The sequence below is a fragment of the Meles meles genome, chromosome 5 (genome assembly GCF_922984935.1).
Source record: "Meles meles chromosome 5, mMelMel3.1 paternal haplotype, whole genome shotgun sequence".
Classification (NCBI taxonomy): Eukaryota; Metazoa; Chordata; class Mammalia; order Carnivora; family Mustelidae; genus Meles; species Meles meles.
The window spans coordinates 68,485,923-68,510,805 of record NC_060070.1 but is presented as its reverse complement, the minus strand read 5'-3'; positions in this window follow the sequence as shown (position 1 = coordinate 68,510,805).

The window sequence follows — 24,883 nt, the reverse complement described above, 5'->3', positions numbered from 1 at the left end:
ATGCAAACTCCATAGATAAATTCTGTTGACCACAACCAAGCTCATATTCTCATACATATATTATGCCAGACTGCAGAACTTGATTTATAAACTACGGTGGTACTTGGTGTGCTTATTAAACATACATGAGTCAAAATGTGAAACCTGAGTTTACTGACAGTAATATAGCCGTAAGAAAAGGGAGGAAAAAAAGGAACAAGACAGGGGTGTAACATTTCAGGGTTTTGCAAAAGCAGAACCAAATATATGCAAACAAACAACAAAAACAAGGCTTTTGAAGAATGCTACTGACTTCAGAGCTGCCTCTGATGATACCAGTGACACGAACTTCAGTGACTGATTTTGAGCATATTTATTTATCATGTGACATCAAATAATAGGCATCCATGCTAACTACAATGAAGTCAAATTTTGAATTCCAGGAAAATTTAACAAACTTCTTTTTTTTTCTTTTTTAAAAGACTTGCACTTATAAAACCTATTGTGTTTACCAGTCAGAATGGCTAAAATTAACAAGTCAGGAAATGACAGATGCTGGCGAGGATGTGGAGAAAGGGGAACCCTCCTCCACTGTTGGTGGGAATGCAAGCTGGTGCAACCACTCTGGAAAACAGCATGGAGGTTCCTCAAAATGTTGAAAATGGAACTACCCTATGACCCAGCAATTGCACTACTGGGTATTTACCCTAAAGATACAAACGTAGTGATCCGAAGGGGCACGTGCACCCGAATGTTTATAGCAGCAATGTCCACAATAGCCAAACTATGGAAAGAACCTAGATGTCCATCAACAGATGAAGGATAAAGAAGATGTGGTATATATACACAATGGAATACTATGCAGCCATCAAAAGAAATGAAATCTTGCCATTTGTGACAACGTGGATGGAACTAGAGCGTATCATGCTTAGTGAAATAAGTCAATCGGAGAAAAACAACTATCATATGATCTCCCTGATATGAGGACATGGAGAAGCAACATGGGGGGTTAGGGGGATAGGAGAAGAATAAATGAAACAAGATGGGATTGGGAGGGAGACAAACCATATATGACTCTTAATCTCACAAAACAAACTGGGGGTTGCTTGGGGGAGCTGGGATTGGGAGAGGGAGTGGGGTTATGGACATTGGGGAGGGTATGTGCTATCGTGAGTGCTGTGAAGTGTGTAAACCTGGCGATTCACAGACCTGTACCCCTGGGGATATAAAAATACATTATATGTTTATTAAAAAAAAAAAAATTTGGAAGGGGAGGTGGACCATAAGAGACTATGGACTCTGAAAAACAACCTGAGGGTTTTGAAGGGTCAGGGGTGGGAGGTTGGGGGAACAGGTGGTGGGTAATGGGGAGGACACGTTTTGCATGGAGCACTGGGTGTTGTGCAAAAACAATGAATACTGTGACGCTGAAAAAATAAATAAAATGGGGAAAAAAATTTTAAAAAAAATAAATAAATAAAACCTATTGTGTTGTATGGCCAAAAGTTGACAATGTTGATGTTAATTCCATCAACAAATGAATGGATAAATAGAATGTGTTTTATACATACAGTAGACTATTACTCAGCCATTAAAAAAAGAATGAAATTCTGATAGATGCCACAACATGGATATACCTTAAAAACATTATGCTAGGTGAAATCATGAGACACAAAAGGGCAAATATTGTTTGATTCACTTTGACAAAATTTCTAGGATGGGCAAATTCATGGAGAAAGAAAATATATTAGAGATTACCAGGAGCTGGTGAGAGTGGGGAATGGGAAGGTATTGTTTAATGGATACAGAGTTTCTATTTTGATGAAAAAGTTTTGGAAATAGATAGTGGTGATGGTTTCATAACATTGTAAATTTAATTAATGTCACTAAATTGTACACTTAAAAATATTATGTTATATATAATTCATCATGACAAAGAAAAAATTCCCTGTTGTATAGGTTTTGAGCTGACCAACAGGGTTGAGAAATCCAGTTTTCCCCTCAAAAAAACATAGTTTAATGTGTTCCAAAGCAATAATACCAAAGAAGAGTAGACAGGAACTTACACTCAATTACTGGCTATAGGATCCAGATAGCATTCCAGAATATAACAATTTTCTGTTGAATAGATGTTGATTAGCATTTGAAATAAGGTTTTTGGGTCATCAATTCATTCTTAATGCAAGAAACCCAATCTAAATGCATCTTAAGAGATGAGTTCCTCTGGGTCATTCCTACTTGCTAGATTCATAGGCAGTGCCCTACTTTGAAAGAAAGAAAGAAAGAAAGAAAGGAAAGAAAGAAAGGAAGGAAGAGTCAAAACCTTGTAATATTAGTAATAACAATATATTTTATAAACCAAATGAAGCAAAATCTCCCGATAGTCTTTTTCCGAAATTTACGAATCTTTTTTTCTTAAGGTATCAGATCTAATTTTTTCCACTTAATTTTTTTAAAATAAGCTCTGTATTTTAAAATATTTTTAGATTCATGGCAAAGTTAAAAAGATAGGTCCCATGAGCCCCCACCCAGTTTTCCCCTACTGGTAACATTAACATGCTACATTTGGATTTCTTTTGTATTTTGGTGGGGGTGGTGGGATTTTATTTATTTATTTGTCGGAGAGATGAAGATAGAGAGAGAGAGTGAAAAAGTAAGGAGAGTGGCAGGCAGAGGGAGAAGCAGTTTCTCTGAGCAAGAAGCCGGATGTAGAACTCGAACGCAGGACTCTGGGATCATGTCCCGAGCCCAAGGCGGACGCTTAACCAAGTGGGCCATTCAGGCTTCCCAAGTATGGTACATATGTTACCACTAATGAACCATTATCACAATATTATTAACAAAAGTCCATACTGTATTTAGATACCTTTAGCTTTTACCTAATGTCCTTTTCTGTTCCAGGATTCCATACAGGAAACCACACTACATTTAGTTATCTGGTCTCTGTAGGTTTCTCAGACTTCCCTTGTTTTTCATGACGTTGACAGTTTTGAAAATAGTTTCATTAGGTATTTTGTAGAATGTCCTTCAGTTGGAGTTTCTTGGATGTTGTTCTCGTTATTAGACTGGGGTATGGGTTTTGGGAAGAAGATCTCAGAGGTAGAGTGTTGTTCTCGTGAATCGTAGGAGGGTACCCGCTGTCAGTATGACTTAGAATTGAGGATACTAACCTTGATCGCCTGGCTGAGGTAATGTTTGCCTGGTTTCTCCACCACAGAGTTACTGTCCTCTCTCCTCCCACCCTCCATTCTTTGGAAGGAAGTCATTGTGCACACCTCCTCCTTAACCGGGGTCAGCAGGAGGTTTAGGCTCTAGCTCTTTCAGTGAAGGGTAGAACTTTACAGCATGAAAAGTGACCCTTAATGTATGCAAATTTTGTAGAAGGTGAAAGGGCACTTTTATAGAGAACACACAGATCAAGGCACAGGTTTCAAAAATTTCTATGCTAGTAAAATAGGTTTATTCCATTTAAGCGCTGTTGAGAGAAAGCGAGAATCATCACAATTTTTTCCACATTTGATAGTCAGAAAATGAGAGAAGTTAACATATGTATTTCATGTAGGCATTATTTTAAGGAAACAAATGAGGTTCATATTTAGTCAACCTGGTGTCAAGTAGTAGTATCTCAAGATAAAAGATAAGACGAAATCAATGTGGTGACGAAGTAAGGAAGTATTGGGCTGGGACCAAGAGCAAAAGTCAGGCAGATAACTGAACAAAGCCAGAGAAAGAAAATCAATGCCAGAGCCAGAGCATGGATGCCAGCTTTACTATAATATATTTGTATTTATTTTTTTAGTTTAAATTCCATTAATTAACATATATTATTTGTTTCAAGGGTGTAATTCTGTGATTCATCAGTCTTATATAATACCCAGTCAGGGGCGCCTGGGTGGCTCAGTGGGTTAAAGCCTCTGCCTTCAGCTCGGGTCATGATCCCAGGGTCCTGCGATCGAGGCCCGCATCAGTCTCTCTGCTTAGCTGGGAGCCTGCTTCCTCCTCTCTCTCTGCCTGCCTCTCTGCCTACTTGTAATCTCTATCTGTCAAATAAATAAATCTTAAAAAAAAAAAAAATACCCAGTGCTCATTACAACACATACTCACCCCATCATCCAGTTACCCCATCCCCCTACCTCCTACCTCTCCAGCAACTCTCAGTGTGTTTCCTAAGATTAAGAGTCTCTTATCATTTGTCTTTTTATAAGGTTTTAGAAAGTCATTTGATTTCTTCCTTGTGAGGCTCAGCATTCTCTTAGGGAAAAGACAGCAAAAGAAGTCTCTCTATTCTGATCTCAAGTCAAAGAGGAATTATTATAGTCTCCAATGATTTAGGCAGGCTTCATGGGAAAGTATGTTAGCTTGCCTCAAATGAAGCTGGAATACTAACAGATAAATAACTGCTAACCTCATTTCTTTTTTTAATATATGCAAATTTAAAAAATCATTTACGAGATGGGAGGATCTCAGGATGAAATGCAAGTTATGCCAAAATAATTTAACTGTATTATGAATGTAGGAAATAATCTTTACCATAGGGGTTGGGGGGAAGTCTGCTGATCTAAGTAACTTTGGAAGTGAATAGAGTATAAACGCTATATAAGACCAAAGGGAAAAGCAGCTATGCAAAGGACTGCACTCTATTGGTGAAGATGAGCTCCACTGGGTTAATTTTGAAACCACTAGATAGGTAAACTGGAATTGAACAAAAAGTAAATGGGTGGTGGATGTTGAGAGCCAAGTTTCTCACTTTTGGGGCAGAAGGTTACAGATAAGCAAAGGGGAGAGGCTAGAGTGATTCATGTGGCACAGTACTGGAGACAGCAGTTTATCTTAATACAGATCCAAATGAATACGTACCGAAATATTTGTAGATATGTGTACCTATGCTAGTTTGTGCACACACATATATTTCTTTGTTTTGCCAAATGAGAGGACCTAAGAATAACCGTGCCCAATAGCAAGGAGAAACTGGTTTCTAACACTGCCCTCTCATAAAAGCAACCAGACCCTTGAAGAAATGGCTGATTTAGGATTGGGACAGGAAATACACAAAGTAAGCCCTGGGCACCTTGTAGTGACAGAAAATAAAGAAAGGCTCAAAGAAAACCAATAGTAACTACAGCAAAAAAACAAACAAACAAAAACCCAACTCTGCAATGATAGGAATATGTCCAAATGACACAGGAACCAACTGAAAAATCTCCCAGTGACCAAAGCTGGAATAATTTGAGCAAGAAAATAGATAAAGCAGTATTGGATTGTAACGCAAAGCATAAAACTAAATATCCAGGTGTCCATAATAAATGAGTAAATACATAAATAGGAAAAAATAGACAAATCTGTGCAAAAAAATCTCAAATTATTTTTTGTGGATCTAATTTGTATGCTTATAATTATCATTTCAACATCATATAAAATTATGTGAGTTATTAAAAATGCTATATTTGTAGAGGCAAAACTCAGGGATGATAAAGCCACAGGGCATCCTTTAATTGAAATGAGCAAACTCAGGGTCATGCAAAGCCATCATTTTCATTTGCTTCCCCCTTAGGTTTCCTTGGTAATGAACCTTATCTGGTAACTATTACTTATACCTACTCAGATCTTAAGCACATACCTCTCTTGTGTCTAACCCCACGGATTTGAATTTCCAGGGGTGGGCATTCTTATCGGAGAGTACATTCATATCCACATCCATACACCTTCAAAAGAAAAAGAAATGTAACAATGTTTGGTTTTGTTTGTAGCTAAAACAAGATTTCAGTGTTTACTAGTTTCTGAAAACCACAACCGTGGTGGGATGTGTCATCTTCCTGATCAGCCATTACTGAGTGCTCAGCTAAGGACGGCAGTGACTCAGTAGCAAACACCGCTGACACGCCCCTTGTCCTCCTGAAATGCGCCAAGAAGGGGTGGGCCGCGTGACTAAGCCCTTGGACATTTACAGTAAAGCTATGTGCTGCTCAGAAGCAGGCGCCGACAATAGCTTGTTTTAAAGACCCAAGCAAGCACCACTCCGACTGCTGAAAAATGTATTGAATCTTTTCTCTATGAAAAGTTTTGACAGTCTGAGACATTTGAAGTGATGGCAGTGTGTTGTTCAACTTCAGTTCTTCCTACACATTCTGTGTCACAGTGCCTGTGTCCCGCTCCAGCCCACCCAGGGAGCTGTGAATGATAGCCCTCCCCGGAGAAACTTCCGAGGAGGGTGCACCTTCCTCCCCATCCTATCATCACAGAAACGGCAGGCTGTGGGGAGCAGTCACATATTCTTAAGTAACAGTCTTGCCTTTAAAATCCCTTCCTCTTCTGTTATAGATGTAACAACTATTTGAGTAGATATGACCCCGAAAAAAGGGAGATTCTTAAAAGGAAATTCTTAAGAAATTCAAATCAAGCTTAAAATATAAATAGCAGATGTGCCTTTAAAAATAACTTATCCCATCCTACAAGCCAGTTTCTGCAGAAATCAGTTGTCACGTAAGATCTAAAAATTTGGTATATATATAAAGTTCACAACTGAATCAGGCTGCTCCTTTCCCATATCTTACTCTCTCCTGGAAGTCAACTCCAAACATACCTTTAATGACAGTGTGCTTTAAAAAATGCCAATGACATAAAGATTTTCAATGGACTTAACTAAATAAAAGATCCAAAGTGATCACATTGAAAATATGCTAACCCTGTCCCTGCCCAACATTTTATGCTGATTTGTAATTCTAACTCTATCGTAAAAATGAAGCAGTATTGTAATGACTATGGATACATTATTTTTGTAATTCCCTTTAGGTAATGGAAATAGTTCTTGTTCCAGGACCATATCAACACCCGAAGAAAGGACAAGGTCAGATTGACAGATTGTGGAATTTAAATTGGCCACCTAAGCTATTTGAGGTCGGCATTCACAGTAATCTTCAATGTTTGCACCTGCTGTGCAGTAAGTAGATGTCCTTGGACACCTTACAAACTCAGTGTGTGCGTGAGTTGGGGAGAAGAAGGAGGCTGGCACTATTACTCCCTTACCAGCTCACTCACCCCCTTCTCCATCTCTCTTCCTAACGTTTTGTTTACATCGATAACAAAGACATTAAGAGTCAACTTTAACTTTTTTTTTTTAAGATTTTTTTATTCATTTATTTGACAGAGACCACAAGTAGGCAGAGAGGCAGGCAGAGAGAGAGAGGAGAGAAGCAGGCTCCCTGCTGAGCAGAGAGTCCGACGTGGGGCTCGATTGCAGGACCCTGGGATCATGACCCGAGCCGAAGGCAGAGTCTTTAACCCACTGAGCCACCCAGGCGCCCAACTTTAACTTTTTATACAAAGGAAGACGTGACCTCTGACACCCATAAGTGTGACTGGCGCTTAAATATCGGTACATTGTGCTAGGCTCCAGAGTCTACACTGTATTCTACACTCTTGTTGATAATGTGAATTTGGTGTGGGGGGGTATTTACCCCCGTTGTCCTTTCTCCATGTTAGATGCTGCCCTTCGGTTTCAACGTCTCCTTATAGAAATACATGTAGCCACTGCTGCCTCTAGTAAGATACCTGCATTGTCCCAAATTCTGGAATGAAAGTAAGGCACTTAAAAAAACTTATCCTATTGGAACACCTGGGTGGTTCCGTTGGTTAGTGTCTGCCTTCTGCTCAGATCATGATCCTAGGGTCCTGGGATTGAGCTCCACTTCCTTGTTCGGTGGAGAGCCTACTTCTCCCTCTGCCTGCCGCTCTATGTGCTTGTGAGAGCACTCTCTGTCTCTCTCTCTCTGACAAATAAATAAATAAAAATCTTAAAATTAATTCATTAGTTAAAAACTTACCCTACCAGGCACATGGGTGGCTCAGTCAGTTAAGCGCCTGACTCCTGACTCCATTTCAAGTCATGATCTCAGCGTCTTGAGGTCAAGCCCAGTGTTAGGCTCCTCATTGAACGTGCAGACTGGTTAAGATTCTATCTCTCGGGGCACGTGGGTGGCTCAGCTGATTAAGCAACTGCCTTCGGCTCAGGTCATGATCCCAGGGTCCTGGAATCAAGCCCTACATCGGGCTCCCTGCTCAGCGGGAAGACTGCTTCTCCCTCTCCTGATTCCTCTGCTTGTGTTCCCCCCACCTCTGTGAAATAAATAAATAAATAAATAAAATATTTTTTTTTTAAAAAAGATTCTATCTCTCTCCCTCTGTCCCTCCCCAACTCTCTCTCTCTACAAATAAATAAATAACTGAATATAACAAACTTATCCTTCATTAAAATTAGAAAATATAAAATTTCCCTTCTATATAAGATAGTTTATGATTAGGATAACCAGAGTTCCAAAACAGGGATGGAGAGGAAGGGAGGGCTGGGGGGGCGGAGAGAGACTGCTGGAGAGGCAATGTCATCCACAAGGAAAGGATATGAGCAAAGACAATACAAACAAGGATGACATTCCCCTTCCCCAAATAAACTTTCTTGTCACATTGCAAAGATTAGATTATATAAAAAGTTACAAGTTATGATCAAAATAAACAAAATATTTAATTAACAAGGAAATATGCATCTTTTACATAATTACTGAATGTAATTTCCAGAAACTGGGGATTTGGAGGTAGAACTGACATTCTCCAATGGTAGCCATGGAGAAAACTACAGATGAAATGAAATTACTGTTTTGGCCCATGTTTGCAAAGTGATAATTTATTGTCCCCTAACTGAAACAATGAGGAAAAAATTTGAAAAAACAGAGAGAATGATATTACTAGTTTATCACCTTACTGCTTATTTCACTTAAACGTATCTACCCTCTATGGTTTGAAATCTAGAGTAACTTTCTGGAGGATGACCTAGTCCTGCCATTTTGATATCAATCTGATAAGACCTTGTCATTTATGTCCTCTGTATTTTTGCTTTTTTTTTTTTTTAAATCAAGTTAAAAATGTTTCTCTACCTCCTGATTTGTAATAGAAGACTTGGAAATCGTTTTCAACCCTTCTGGAGGAAGTCTCTATGAAGCATAAAATGCTTTTATATTTTAGAATGAACCCTTTGTGTGTACCTATTAATAGAGAATTTTAAAGGGTAGTGATTAAATGTGTCCCAAAATGTTCAGAGAGTTAGTCTTGTCTAGTTATTTCACCATGCCTTAGCAGAATCACAATTTAAGGGTTGGGTAAGAGGAAAGAACAGAGGAGGAGTCTGAGTAGGTGAGAGATAGGATCAAGGTAGCAAGTTAACAGAGTACACCAAGTCCTCTGTGGTTATGTACCCTTCAAAAAGGCTCAAAGGTGGGCACCTGGGTGGCTCAGTCATTAAGCCTCTGCCTTCGGCTCAGGTCATGATCCCAGAGTCCTGGGATCCAGCCCCGCATCGGGCTCCCTGCTTGGCGGAAAGCCTGCTTCCCCCTCTCCCACTCTCCCTGCTTATGTTCCCTCTCTCTCTCTATCTCTCTCTATCAAAGAAATAAATAAAATCTTTTTTTAAAAAAAGGCTCGAAGGCTCTGAAATTTCATGAAGCATTGTCCCAAGTTCAACAAATATGAAATTGTTAAACAACATCAGAAAAAAATTGTGGAAAAGAAGACTAAGACCTATGTTAATTAGCCTTTTGAATTGCATGGCTCAAGATGTTTTGAAAAACCTCATCAATCTATCCAAATTTATGTAGTTCTTGGAACCAAACTAAGCACATGAAATTGTAGGCATTTGGGAAATTTTTAAAGAATTTATTGATTTTACTCTAGGGCAGTAACAGTTCAGTGAGACATTGCGGGACAAAGATTGGAAGAGGAAAGAAGCAGAGAATTGATCCTGGTATTTGGGGACCATTTTTCTCCTTGAAATGATTGCCAATTCTGGTAACAGATAAGCCCTTGTAGAGAATGAACCCCATCTTTGAATCATCTTAATCTGTTATTTGATTTGCAATGATTTTAGATAGCTCATGCCTCAAACTTAGCTTTTTGGTAGAAACAAGAGTAAATCAACCTTAGAGAAAGATTAAATCTATTAAAAGCTTAAAATTACTTTTATATTCTTCATATATATTTTCCAGTACCCAGTCAAAAATAACTAAGCATAATAGGAAACAAGATCATATGACCAAAACCCGAAATAACAATAATCCACAGAAATAGACATATATAGATTTAGATAATGCACTTATCAGAGATTTATTTTTAACTGCTATACATGTTTAAGGAATTAAAAGACAAGACCAAAAATGTTGGCAAAGAGCTATAGAAGACAACTGAATAGAAATTCGAAACAGAAAATATAATATGTGAAATTAGATGTCAGTGGATGAATACAAAAGAAATTTCCAAATTAGATTGGAGAAAAACTTATGGTTTTTCTCCATAAATGAAAAATGACCGAAATGAAATTGTCCCAACATTTCACCATAATGATGATTCCTTATGTGGAAAGCAATCTAGGAAAAATGTGCATAAATACTTGAATTTGGTTTCTCTATAACCAAGTGAATAAATAATCCGTGCATTCAACTATATAATTCAACAAAACAATTTAGATATTTCAAGGTAAATACAGATAGTGTCTATAATGACATGTATCTCTCACTAAAGGATCATTCCAATTCAATATATAAGTTACATTACTTTTAGTCTATTCAGCTCTGACTTAATATAACTTTCTTTCTCTGAGCCAAAGCTTAGAAATCCTCAAAACTTAGATTTATTTCTTTCCTTTTGGGTTGACTGCTTCAGAGAAAACTTGATTAGGAGTTGGGACTCTAGGCTTTAGTCTTCTCATTGCTACTATCTCTAACAATGACTCATGGGAGTTCTCTGTTTCTTCATCTGTAACATGAATACATATTACAGATGAGCTCAGGGCTCAGTTTCTTTCATCTATAAAAGTCAAGATGCTAATAATAACATAGTAATAATAATAACAGTTATTAGACTCTCTGAGGAAGGGAGGATATATGCTTTAAAAGAGAGAGAGAGAGAAAGAGGCACCTGGGTGGTTCAGTAGGTTAAGCGTCCCACCACATCAGGCTTCTCACACAGTGTGGAGTCTGCCTGAGCTTCTCTCTCCTTATCCCTTCCCCTCTGCTCCCCCCACTCTCTCTCCAAAAGTAAATAAATAAAATCTCTTAAAAAGAGAGAGAGAGAGAAAGAAGGAAAGAAAGAAGCAAAATAATTCCAGAATTAAGAGGCAAACTATAACTCCCACCATCGAGGGAAGTTACAGTTCTCTCAGATTAACTGTGGGAAAATAAGAAGACAGATATTGGCTAACTTTTAATGTTTTCTGGAAGAAGAGATACAGTTTTCAAGCTATGGGTTCATCAAAAGTTGCCTCCATAAATTTTGTGTGTAAAACCTATATATATTAATAATTACCCCATTTTACATTTATATGGTCCTTTAAATAAAGCTCACAAATTCCCCATACAGTCATCTATTTTTGATATTTATAAACAAATGTATTAGATACAAATTGGAGCCTAGAAAAACTGTGCAACTGACAAAAATATTCTGCCCTTGGTTTAGGACCTCAGGATTATGTTCTCATTTACAGGATGGATTTCTGTTGAACTTATGTTCTTTCACTTGACTCTCTAGTGATCAAAATATTTGAGAATTTGTTATGGTCAGGAATGTATAATGGGGACAATAGTTACTTTACTAGAGCCATATTTTAAACCCACTGGATAATCCTATTCTGGGTTGAAAATTAGATCATAGCTCAAAATAATTCTTAGCGTAGTGTGACATTCAAAAAAAGCAGAAGATTGTTTGATAGCCTCTGCATTATATGCAGTATCTGCAATGCCTTGCCCAGGCTCTCACACATAATACGTGCTCAGTAAATATTTATTGAAACAGATTCTTTTTTTTTTTAAGATTTTATTTATTTATTTGATAGACAGAGATTGCAACTAGTCAGAGAGGCAGGAAGGGAGAGAGAGGAGGAAGCAGGCTCCCTGCTGAGCAGAGAGCCTGATGTGGGACTTGATCCCAGGACCCCGGGATCATGACCTGAGCTGAAGGCAGAGGCTTTAACCCACTGAGCCACCCAGGCGCCCCTATTGAAACAGATTCTTGAATTAAAGTGGTACTCTGTGGATGTCAAACCTAGAGGGCTTACCCGGTAAGTTGAAGACAAACCTTCAAGGAATTTTGCCGATTTAATGATAGCCCTAAACAAAGAGATTCTAATTCATTAATATTAGATTTTGTATAGCTAAGTTCACTTCAGAACTTCTAAACTTATTGGCTTGTTTTGTTAAATGTAGTTTTAAACAGAATTTCTGTGGATTTTCTTCAGCTTTTTGCCTTGTCACACTCAACTACAGGGACTGATAACAAGAAAAAAGAAATCAAACTCATCACAGGTGTTGCTGATCTCATGCAGCACTTACTAAATATATATGATGGGAAAGAATGACAGTTTTCCCCCAACGGAATAGGTGAGTGGTGGGAACATTTTGGAGGAGAATAAGGAGAATATATATATATATTTTTTTTTTAGGAAAGGAATTTTTTTAGGAAGAGAGAACAGAATGGAAATTTAAGAGAAAAACCAGGCTCTTTCTGATAGAAATATATATGGTACCTAAGCTGCCGCCATGTTGAAAGATCATACTCTTTTGTTTCCTTGTACTTAATTTCATTGTTCATAAATCACATGGGTAAGTAATAATTCTATCCAATTTAGAAGTATTTTTTCATGAATAAGAATAATAATGTTATATTTACACGATTTTGTATGGCTGATGTCGAAACGACGTAAACTTTTTGGTATATGGACTCCAGTAATTGTTCCCTCCAATGGTATGAGCTCTGTATTACTCTGTGGAGTCTCATTCTAGAACTGTATAAACCACTTCATATAATGAATCTCTTTTACTAGAGAGCCTTTATTTTTAAAAACTATGGCCAACGAGGTGGCAGATGAAGTTCTGTGCTTGCACAGGAGATGACTTGTCCTCTCCAGTGGGATTCCTAGCAGAAGCGACCAAAGAAAAAAAACAAAAAACTTCCCTTAAGATTACATGAAAACAAAACTACCCTGCAAGAACCTAGCTAAATGTCTTGAACAGGGGCACTCAATCAATACTACTGACTTGAACTGAAAATTAACTCAGTGGTTTTTGGTTCTCTTTTGACTCAACGGAAGTATTTTTCTATACACTTGTCCACCTCTGGGTTAACCAGTTCCTTTTTGTTTTGCCTGCTTGTTTCCAGTTTGTAAATATTCAGTTCACTGGTAAGCGGATACTTTCCCCATTGTCTTTCCTCTCTTCTTGGCATTAGCTTTCTTAAGACATTTTCATTGTTGTTAATACACAATCAGTATCTCTACCAGTGACACTAGAGGTTGACTTGCTTGAAAAACAATAGTGTTATTTCTTCTTCTGACCTCTAGCCAGGTAACAACTCCTGGCAGCCTGGCCGGGAACACAGTGGCTGACCCCACCTGTGGCCTTGGGTCCTCTGGGTCACAGAGCTGGATGAAAGGAATGTCGGGAGCCAGCTCCTACTAGGTCACGAAAACCGGCTGAGTGCGTCTTTTCCTATCTCCACCTTCCGTCACGTCAGCTGGTTATCTTCAGATTAGCCATGCTGGGAGTATTTACATGGTGAAAATCAACTAACCCTACAAATCAGGGCTTCCCTCCATCTTCATCCAGCCAGGGAGCCAGTGGTTACATGTTCACGGCCACACCACTGGTGGGGTATGAGGTGGAAGGACAAGTGGAAGACAAGTAGAGAGCAAGATCACAGCTATTGAAGGGTTCCGTGAATAAACAAGAATGTGATCAAGGGGCTTCGCCTTCTCGAGTCCTCATCAACACCAAGAGCGACACTGCTCTGCTCTGGGGGCAGTGCAATAGCGCCAAGGAGCACTGGGCTGGGAGTAAAAGGAGCTGGGTTCTGGTCTGGCACAGATGTGACCCAGACGACCCACATAATCTCTCTCAGTCTGTTTCCTCGCCTGTGGTACAAAATGTGGCATGTGGCTTAGATTCCACCCACTCAAAGTAAGTGTGGTTCATGGACCACCAGCATGGGTATCCCCTGGCAGCTTGTTAGAGAAGCAGAATCTCAGGCCAACCTGAGATTTTACTGGAACAGAAACTGCATTTTAGTACGATCCCTGAGCTGTGTCATTTTGAGCTTTTGGAGAAGTACTGTGGACTAGGTGGGTGGTTCCCAAACCCAGATGAGTATTTGGAGAGTTTTTTGTTTTGTTTTTTTTTTTTTTAAGATATTTCTGGCCTTCACTCCTAATCCATTGGATGAGGATTTCTGGGCATGAATCTCAGAAATTTTATTTTTTAAAAATTTCCAAGAAGATTTTGAAAATCAGTGATGGGCTTCATTAGCCCACATGGCCCCTTCCAGTTTTTATGGTCTCTGGAAAGTTACTAGCCTCCAAGATATGGTATCCTTATATCTTCCCAGTTATTTCACTGATCCTTATTAGAATTGATGGAAAAGCAACTCTTCAATGGTTTAGGGACTATGAATTTTTAAGCCACCTTTATTTCATGAAATATGATAACATTCTATAAAAAGATTAGATTTTGGAGAGGATACAACAATCATTAAACATGGGAAAAAAAAATGCCAGCGGGGACAGATTACTTCATAGAGTTGGAAGAAAAACCAAAGGAAAATAATTGATACTGTAAAATATATCTACCCCTTGAAGTTCTAGCTGACTTATTAAATTCGCAGCCATGCAGAGAGTTTTAGATGTGCTCATCCGAGATAGTAAGGCTTAATGGACTAAAAGTGGCTGAAAGCTCAGGAAATCTGCTTTTAGCTACAAATTATGAAATGGATATATATAATTATTGAAGTGTTATTCTTCAAACGAATAAACTTGCAAGCTATGAGAGAAACGCTTCCTCATGAAATCATCCTGTGATCATGTATATGTTTATTTTAAAACCAGTTTCACCAAATACACAAAAAATGGGCAACATCCTGCTGCGAAAATGCACCTAAGAACATCGATTAAGAACGTGGTGGGCTACAGATAATAGAAAATGGGGCTGGTAACCCCAGAGGGGTTATTTTCCCCACATTAAAAAAGATGACCCAGAGATGTTGAGTCCAGCATATTCTGATTCTCTTGGCCTTTCCTCCATGTCTTTCCAGAAGGAATGAGGAGGAAGAATGGGGGCTGGCTGCCTCTGCCTCCTTGCACAGAGATGAGCAAAGCTTTCTCTTTCTGGCCGCCAGCAGAGTTCTGCTTGACTTGAGGCCCAAACTAGGTCACAAGGCCACTCCAGCTAGAAGGGATTTGTGGAACACACAAATTTAAATTTTCAGACGACACTGCTAAGGCTTTTGCCTTCTACCCTTTTTACTCTTCCCACACAGATCCAAATGCCTTTTGGATTTCTCTCTCTACTTTGCCAAACTCAGTCTTAATAGTTCTACTTGGTCTGCTTGGTAATTACCTTCGTAATGAAGTCTGGTCCAAATATTTGCACATAATGATTCCCTCATTTTCTAAGCATTTACATATTCGTTTTATAGCATGTGTCTGTGTATCTATTGTTCTAACATACGCCTGATTTTTTTTGAAGATTTATTTATTTTTAGAGAGACAGAGAGAGAGAGAGAACAAGCGAGCCGCACACACAGGGGGAGGGGCAGAAGGAGAGAGAGAGACAGAGAGAGAAGAAACAGACTCCCTACTGAGCAGGGAGCCCAACACTGGGCTCTATCACAAGACCCTGAGATCATGATCTGAGCTGAAACCAAAAGTCAGAGGCTTCACCGACTGAGCCGCTCAGACCCCCCTGTTTTGTTTTTTCTGTTACAGCTTCTCTCCTGTGCTCCTCAAGAACAAGTTATTCTTGCAATTCCCTCTGTGTCTAGAACTTTGCTGTGCCTAGCAATGCTTACTCAGCTGAACGGAGAAAAATGTTCACGGTTGCCACTGTTGTCTCCACACAGGGAAGCACGTGCAAAACTCTGCAGGCAGCACAAATCCTTTGTGTAGGCAGTGAACTCCTTCTGACACTTAGGAAGCTTATGGTTAATACAAATCACAAGGACCACAAATCCGAATCATAATTGTGGCCCCTGTACATTTCAGTTATCCCTAGTGAGAGATTGGATTTGAGTGGTTTGTACAGCATCCAAGAAATTTTCCCAAGGAACCTGGTGATTCGAATGAGGCTACAACATTCCATCTCTTGGAAGAGTTGCCAGGAAAAGAACATGCTGGATGCCTGAATTACCACTGCTGAACACGAACCCTGGAACTCCACGGAATGCTTAAAGTACCGTGGACAAACCCCATAGCAGGCAGTGACATGTGGTTCGTTTATGATGGGAAAAAATTCAACAAACTACTTATTATGTATATTTCCTCTCCTTCCACTCCTCAGCCTTCTGTTTCAAGTTATTTTTGTACTCATCTCACACTTTCTGTATTTTTCAGACATGCATTAACAAATTAGAGAGACGATTTTTACTGGCACTTGCAATTTTCTCCTGATGGATGTATCTATGAAACGTATGTGTGAAACACATCAGTTTGAAAACAATCACAAGTGGCAAAATGGTGATTCAGGAATTATTGGGTCAAAAAGGAAGAAAACAAGAAAGGAGCAGGGAGAGAGAATTGAAAACCTTACAGGAAAGAAAAGCTATGGTGACACACATGGAAAGTAAGAAATGCAAATTTTAACAGTCAAATTGAGAAGTCAAAAATATATACTGCCTCTTTCTTCACAGCATAATTTATCAATGTAGCACATTTCTGAGTACATGTTCTGCTCTTCAAATCAGTTATGTCTACAAACAAAATGAATTTGAAGGGGGGAAAACTGTACCAGAAGTAGCATTGGATTATTATTTTTTTAATGGCCTGATGCCAAAGGGCCTCTGTGACTGAATTTTGCACATGTGACTAGTTGGTGTACGGTGAAGTCAACTGTCCATGTGAATTAAAAAATAAGAGGCACATCTTATTAATCAATATTACAGTTTATGTGTTTACCATTCTTGATCCTTTTTCAGGATCCTCTTTGGTATAAAAAGTGTTCACCCACACCTGCTAAGTTGTTATGTTCATCTTCCAAAGTCGTTGTGTTATTTCGGTCTTCATGGCCCTACGCTTCTGGGAGGAGATTTGTGAACAGCCAAACCAGAGCACATAGCCATGTTTCCTCTTTGAGCATTTCAGATGTTGCTACTTTTTATTACTTTTTAGAAGGAAGGATTAAGTACAAATTTTGTTTGAGAAAAGTGTTCCATTGGTGAGCAAGTTGGGAAAAGCACCACGGCTAATTCTATCTGTTGAGACCTGTTTCAACAACCAGTGGTTTCTCTGGGTTGTAGGGTTCTGGGTCAGCCAAGAGGAGAAGGAACAAAGGAGCGAATAGATTAAATTTCACACTCACCCTATGTGACTCTTTCGTGGAGTGTGGGAAACACAAGATCCAGACTAATATTTGAAACACCAACCTTCAATTTCTTTAAGGTGAAAGACATTTAAAAAAAAATAGTTGTAACTAGAAATCCTAGTCTTAAGTATATACCCAAGAGAATTGAAAATACAGGTCCACACAAAAACTCATGAATAATAATAGCACCATTACACGTAAGAGTCAAAAAGTGAAACCACCTGAATTTCCATCAACTGATAATCAGATTTAAACGATATGATATATCTATACAATGGAATATTATGCAGCATGAAAAATACATGAAGTACTTACTGATTCATACCCAACATGGATGAGCCTTGAAAACATTGTTTTGAGTGAAAGAAGTCAGACACAGAAGCCTGCATGTTATATGATTTTTTTTATTTTATGAAATGTCCAGAACAGGAAAATCTATAGTAGGATCACGGATCAAAAGTAGATCCGTGATTGCCAGTGGCTGAGAGAAGCTTGAGAATAAAGAGTGATGATTAATGGATAATGGGGTTTCTTTGGGGAAAAGATAAAATTTTTATGGAATTAGATGATGGGGATGGCTGAACAACTTTGTGAATGTACTAAAAACTGTTAAATTTTATTTTTTAAAATGATAAATTTGATGACGTGTGACTGGTAATTCAATAAAAAATAATAAAAGACATATTCTTGGTATCACATGGCTTTTAACATGAAAGTTACATTACCACATAGATGTCTCTAAGATGTATCTCCCAAATACCACACAAGTTTTTAAAAGAAAAGAAGCCATAAGAGGTGCCAATTTCGGTGTGGTAAAAAATTTAATTGACTAAAAAATGTGTGAATTTCTTGTTCTTTCTATAGAGGTAGCCTCCTTTTCCAGACAATTAAAGCAAGTAATCCTGAATTGAAACTACACAGGTTCACACGGTCTGTGGTGGGCAAGTCTATGTGGCGGGTCTGGCTGTCTTAGGCCTTCCTGTCTCATTTATGAGACTTCTGGCCCTTTTATTCGGTAATCTGTGACCTTGTGAAGTTTTGCACCATTCTTTCTCCATACCTATAGCTGTCCTCCACCTTGCTTCTGAGAAGCTTCACCAGAGCTTGAAATGTGGAGTTCCCTATATCAGATTCAATAAGTTCAACCCAAAGAATGATCCTCTTCAGGTAAAACTTGAAGGCTTAGATCCAGGAAGTGGGGAGATATCCTTAGACAACAGGCAGAGTCTCTTTGTGTGTCAATGGCAACACAGAGGAAACAGCTCACAGTGGTCCCACTCTTAGTTCTTGGCGTAAGCTTCTGGTCTATCTAGTGGCCTGTTAGTCATGCCACTAGGAATCTCCAGAAGATTAAATTATCATAAAAATCCAAGAACTTCGGATAATTCAGGGAACATTTTCTGTGTTAAGTCAAATGCTATTCAGTAAGTTTTAGTTTCAACTCTGTTGAGTTTCTTGTCATTATAAGTGATAAATTAAAGGGATGGATCCTATATAGTCCTCACAATCATTCTTTTAGCTAGAGATTGAGGCCCTGATACAGGGTCAAACGTCTGCCCACCAACTCCCTCTGCCTTTAAGATGTTCTCTGCCCAGAAGCTGCCTCAGAACCTTGTGCATCTGGTCTCCTGAAGAAGACCCAGCCCTAACACTTGCACACAGGGGCAAGAGTACACAAGAAGGCCCCCACTTCCTCCAATCCATGACCTTTCCCTTTTGTTTTCTTAGCATTTGCTCAGTCTTGCAACTTGAGGGACCTCATGCACACTCATGGGTATGTGGATATCCCAGTCCACACACAAAAGGCCTGCAAAGAGCTGCCCTTTGGCCACAGACTGGGATATGCAAGAAGAACATTTCAGGGTTCAAAGTCCCCGAAGCATGGACTAGAAGAAAGTATGTTGATTCCAGGTAGTTATGTCTCTTCTCTCCTCTTAAACTAGAGTAGGCTCAGGTCTCATTTGCCTGGGTCCAATGGCAGGACCATCTGGAATCTTCCAGAAACAGGCAGCCATGGAGGTCCATTCTACCTCTGACAGGAAGCTGAGCTTAGTCTTAAACTACTTTCCTACCTACACCCTTTTCTCCATAATATAGGATAAACATTGCACATGGGTCTGTAAGCATGCAAACAAGTAAGAGAATCTTTTTTTTTAAAGATTTTATTTACTTATTTGACAGAGAGAGAGATCACAAATAGGCAGAGAGGCAGGCAGAAAGACAGAGAAGAAAGCAGACTCTCCGCTGAGCAGAGAGCCCGATACGGGGCTTGATCCCAGAACCCCGAGATCATAACCTGAGCCGAAGGTAGAGGCTTAACCCTCTAAGCCACCCAGGTGCCCCCAAGTAAGAGAATCTTGACGAATTCTCTTCTTAGAGGAGAAAGAAGTTCATGTGACATGGGGTAAACTAGGCCAAGGTTTAGGCCTTGAAGAGACCATTTTAAGCACACACACTTCTTCCACATGTAATTACTAAGCTCTTGTTCTTTCTCACTGAGACACTCAGCAGGACTCAGGACTTTAATGAGTTTTCCTCCCTTTATTGAGCATCCGAAGTGGTTTTTGCTTCTATGGGGATAATTTAAAAATTGTTGTGAAGTGTAATTCATTTTTGTAATAATGCATGTAATATATTTTGCACTAATAAGCATTTGCAATGTGATTTGTTTGTGCATGTGTCCCCTCTGCTCCCCAGAATGCTAATGAATAAAGTGAGATAGCATACTTTCTTAAAAGCACAGTTTATTATTTTCTCTTTTAGAAAATGAACTATTTTCTCAAAAGAGAGAAACAGAAAGTTGCTGCAAAGATAATTTCTAAGGAAGAAAGATGAACTCCATTCAACTTCATTATTATTATTTTTTTTTTGGTGGGGGGCAGAGGCAGAGGGAGAGGGAGAGAGAGAATCTCAAGCAGGTGCCACACCCAGCGTGGAGCCTGACACAAGGCTCAATCTTCACAACCCTGAGATCATGACTTGAGCCAAAATAGGGATTCAGACACTTAACCAACTGCTTCACATAGGCGCCCCTCAATTCAGCTTTATTTTTCTGTTTTTCCTCCCAAAATTCTTCAGCATAAGTAAAGAACTTGTCTGTTACACTCTTAATATTCCCTCTAATTAGTCCTAACTTCTTGTATGTGTGTTTGTGTGTGTGTACATACATACATATTTAGAATAATTTCCTGTACTGCCTATATTTAAGGGGAGTCGTGTGCCCTGGTCTATAATCACTAGAGACTTCCTTCTGAGAAAATGTCCTTCTTTACCACACAATTTACTTTATAGCATCATTCTCTCAAGGGATACACCCTTCCTGGGTAGATTATTTTCTCAGACAGACTGTAAGTGCTCATCAAGGAATGAGCCTCCAGTAAGTCCTCCCTTTTCATTTATTCGATATGTATATCCAGATTCCTCCCACCCTTCTAAGTCCTCATAGGACAACTCCCTAATTTAAAAGGCCCAGGACAAGAACCCACAAGTTCTCTTGTTCAAAAAGCAGGAAAAATTATCTTTCTTTTCTTTTTCTGTTTCTCTCTTGATGTGTCACGATATATATTTTTTTTAATTTGCTGTTTAACACCATGTTCCCTTGAGCATAGGGATAATTAAGGGGTGAGCACAGACCCTCCCAGGTACCCCTAGCCTTGCCCAACAACTTGGAGCCCCAGATACACACAGCCACTCCCACTTGCCTGCACCTGTGTCCAGATTTCTGCCTGGCCCCATGGCTACAGGCTCGGCATGGGGGCAGGGAGCTGGAGGCCTACAACCTGTGGGAGAGGGATTGGGAATCAGGGGATAAGCAAGTTCCGCCTCACCCCCTTGCTCCATTGTTTCTTTGGACTTCACTTACAAAACACAAATTCAAAGACAAATTTCTAAAGAATTTCAAGAGATGTCCACAGAGCATTAAGCCCTAAGTGCAGGTGCCCCTTTCTGAGCTAGGGGCTGCCCCTGCAGTCCTCACTCTTTACCTCTTATGATATCTTTTCTAGGGCCGAGCTTGGTGGTGGCCCAGGACAGAGAGTTAAATACACTTACAAAAGCACTTCCTTAATAGCCAGCTGCTCTCATCAGTTGGGGGGTGGGGGGTGTGCTGCATTTTCCAGCAACTGCCTTCTTGCCTGCATTCTCATCACTCACCTGCCAGGGCCCACTGTAGGGGAAATCAGGAGTCTGGCCAAGACATTCATCTGTAATTTACACCATGGCTCTGACTTCGGAAAGTACCATACCTCCATCACCGCTGAAAGATGGGCAATTCTTTTATTACAAAAGAAGTCCATCAAAGTCTCCACACTTCTACACCAGGTCAGCCTCTTCTGCTTTTCTTTCTTTCATCAAGGACATACAAGGTCAGCAGTATGCCAGCCTCCTGTGTTGCCTAATGGAGGGCAGACTGTCTCCCTATCTGCTGGATACAAACGTGGGGGTAAAAGAAGAGCAGGGGAGGGTTTCCTGCCTTGTTCTGAATTTATCTTGGCCCCACTCCTCAAGTAGACTTAGATGTCCTTCCTGAGACATAGGTACATTTGTTTTGTTCACCTATGTCTTGATTTTTATTATTTCCCTCTGTTTCTTGGGCACATATGTCTATATCAGAGTTTTTTGTTCTTAGGTATAAACATGAAGTCCCCACTCCATTGTTTAAGGACACAAGCACTAAAACATGGTTTTTGAAATAGCAACACTTTTCTCATTGAAAAGTCACACACATGATAGAGGGTGTGGAAAATTTAGAACCTAAGAAAATAAACAGCCATCAAAACTGCCATCTTACCATCCAGAGATAATCATTTAGTATTTGAGCACATGAATCACTGGACTTCTTTCTACATACATGTTTATAGGGCCTATACTATTAAGATGTTGTACATATATGTTTTACAATGTTTTTATCCATTTAGTAACATACCAAGAATACTTGCCACACTATTAACATGTTATCAACACAATTTTTATTTATTTATTTTGAAGATTTATTTATTTTAAAGATTTATTTATTTGTCAGAGAGAGAGAGAGTACAAGCGGGGGGAGTGGCAGGCAGAGAGGGAGACGCGGGAGCCCAATGTGGGGCTGGATGTCAGGACCTTGGGATCATGACCTGAGCCGAAGGCAGACACTTAACCGACTGAGCCACCCAGGCGTCCTAATACTAACATAATTTAAAAATTTTTGATACACAAGAATCATTTGGGAGCATGTGGAAAATGAAGATACACTCATCTACCGAGTCTAACTCATAAATCTGAGATAAGGACTAGAGATCTGCATTTTGAAAACCATCCCAGGTGATTCTGATCTAGATGATTCTTGGCACTTGCTCTGAGGAACAGGATCTACAACATGATTTTTAATTGCTACACTGTGTTCTGTTTTATAGATGTCATAATTTATTAAAACAACCCTATATTGTTCAATTAACTCTAGTTTCCAAATTTTCACATGCACAATTAATTCCTCAATGAATAACCTACTACATTAATCTTTCTGAACATCTCTGATTATTTCCTTAGGAAAATTTTGCATGGAATTACTGGGTCAAAGGGAATGTCAGCCCAGGCAACATAGATGGTATATTGAGTGGAAAAGCAACTTTGTAAGCTTCAAAGTATTAGACTAACATGAAATATGTAATAGCTGTCCTTTTTTGAAAACTTTTGTATGCCAGGACAGTGGTTCTAAAATTTATCATACATTGGAATTACTTTGAGGGTTTGTTAAAAACAGATTGTTGCCACTTCCTTCCTGTCTTCTTCTGATTCATTAGGTCCGGGGTGTGGTGGGGTATTTGCATTTCTAATAAGTTCCCAGATGCTGCTGCTTCAGTTGCTTTGGAAACCACACTTTGAGCACCATGGCACTAGACACGATCTTAAGTATTTTATGTAAGTTACTCAAGTTCACGACAGTCCGTTACAATCAAGGACTAGGATTCAGTGAGGATCCAAGGCCGTGAAGCTAATGATGGTGGAGCTGGGATTTGATTCCAAGTTTGATCAAAGGCTGGTGCTTTTCTCGTAGGTAGCCTGGTTTCTTCCTTCATTTTACTGCCCACAAATAAAATACTTTGGATGTCTTTATAACAAGCACCATACGTTTCAGTGTAAACCACCTCCCCTTCCAATCTATTAGGGGTATTTGAGGGAAGAGAAAGGTTAGGAGGAGTTTGGTTGAGAATGTTTTCAGGGGAAACTGGTTTGATGAATTACCCGCTACTATTCACTTCAATCTGACAGGTTGCTTCCCTGCCCTCCAGTGGCTTCAACAAGTAGATACCAAGAGAATCATTTCTCAGCAGTGACTGCAACCATATAATAGTCCTTCTCTGGAAGAGTGCTCTACCTTCTCCAAAACCACCTCCTGGTTTCTCCACACAGTGGCCTAAACAGCATGTTTGTTCAGGCAAGTCAGAAAATACATCACATCAGTGCAAAAAAACAAAGAATTCTTGTCAAACTGGTTGGCTAATATTACCCAGCAGCACAAAACACCCAGTGGATTGGCAAAGCATGAAGCTGGTTGACTTTTACCAGGCTCAGGTTAAGAGAGGTGAACATTTCCTAACCTACACCCAGAATCACCAAGTGAATCACACACATTTCACAACTAAAGAAATTCTAAGAACTAATTATGCAAATTTTTACCTGTTTATTATCTTGGGCTGTTGTCACCCTGATGTGTTGATAATTGTGTGTGTAGATTATTCTTGTACAAGTCATTCAGCCCTCATTTATTCATCCTGGGAGCTGAGGACTGTGTTAGGCACTCTTCAAGGAGAAACGAAAGTTGTCTGTTTAAAACCTGTTTTGTGTGGCTTCTAGCCTAATTCCATTGGATGCAGATACCTTAGAATGATCTGCTCTTACTATTCAATTCATGATGTAATGCAAAATGTAACTTCCATCCAGGTTAAAAATAAATTGAGTCTGGGATGCTTTATATTGTACGACATTTCAATGAATATTTTGTCCAGAGGTTATAAGGAGCCTTGTTCAGCCCCTGGTTTTGTCATTTGCAGCGACTTCCTAACTGGAGAAGGACAGGTCTTAGGCAAAGAAGGCTTGAGAAGTCTGTCTGCGGGAGAGTGAGTGTTCATAATCTGAGTTGCTCAAAGTGCCAGAAGCTGGTATCAAGAGTTGACTGTTTTTGGTGGCAGTAGGATTACAGCAATTAGAATTATCCGACAAGAGAAGGAATGTCCAAGGACATAGAGGTCCCTATAAACTGAAAAAATTAACATTCAGACTAGATGGTTGTCTAGGAATGCTGCCAAAGACATGTCTACGCTAGTGAAGAACTTTGATTAGCTGATTCCTAGAAATCCTATAAGACATATACTCTTTCTCTCTCTCTCTCATTCTTTCTCTCTCTTTGTTTCTCTCTCTATCTCTCTGTAGTGAGGGGACTTAAAGTGAGAAAGTATAGTATGGAGGAGGGCAAGGGAGGCAAGCATCACACCTGCCTGTCTCCTCCCAGGAAGTATCTAGGTCAGAGGTGGGAGTGGGGTTTAAGG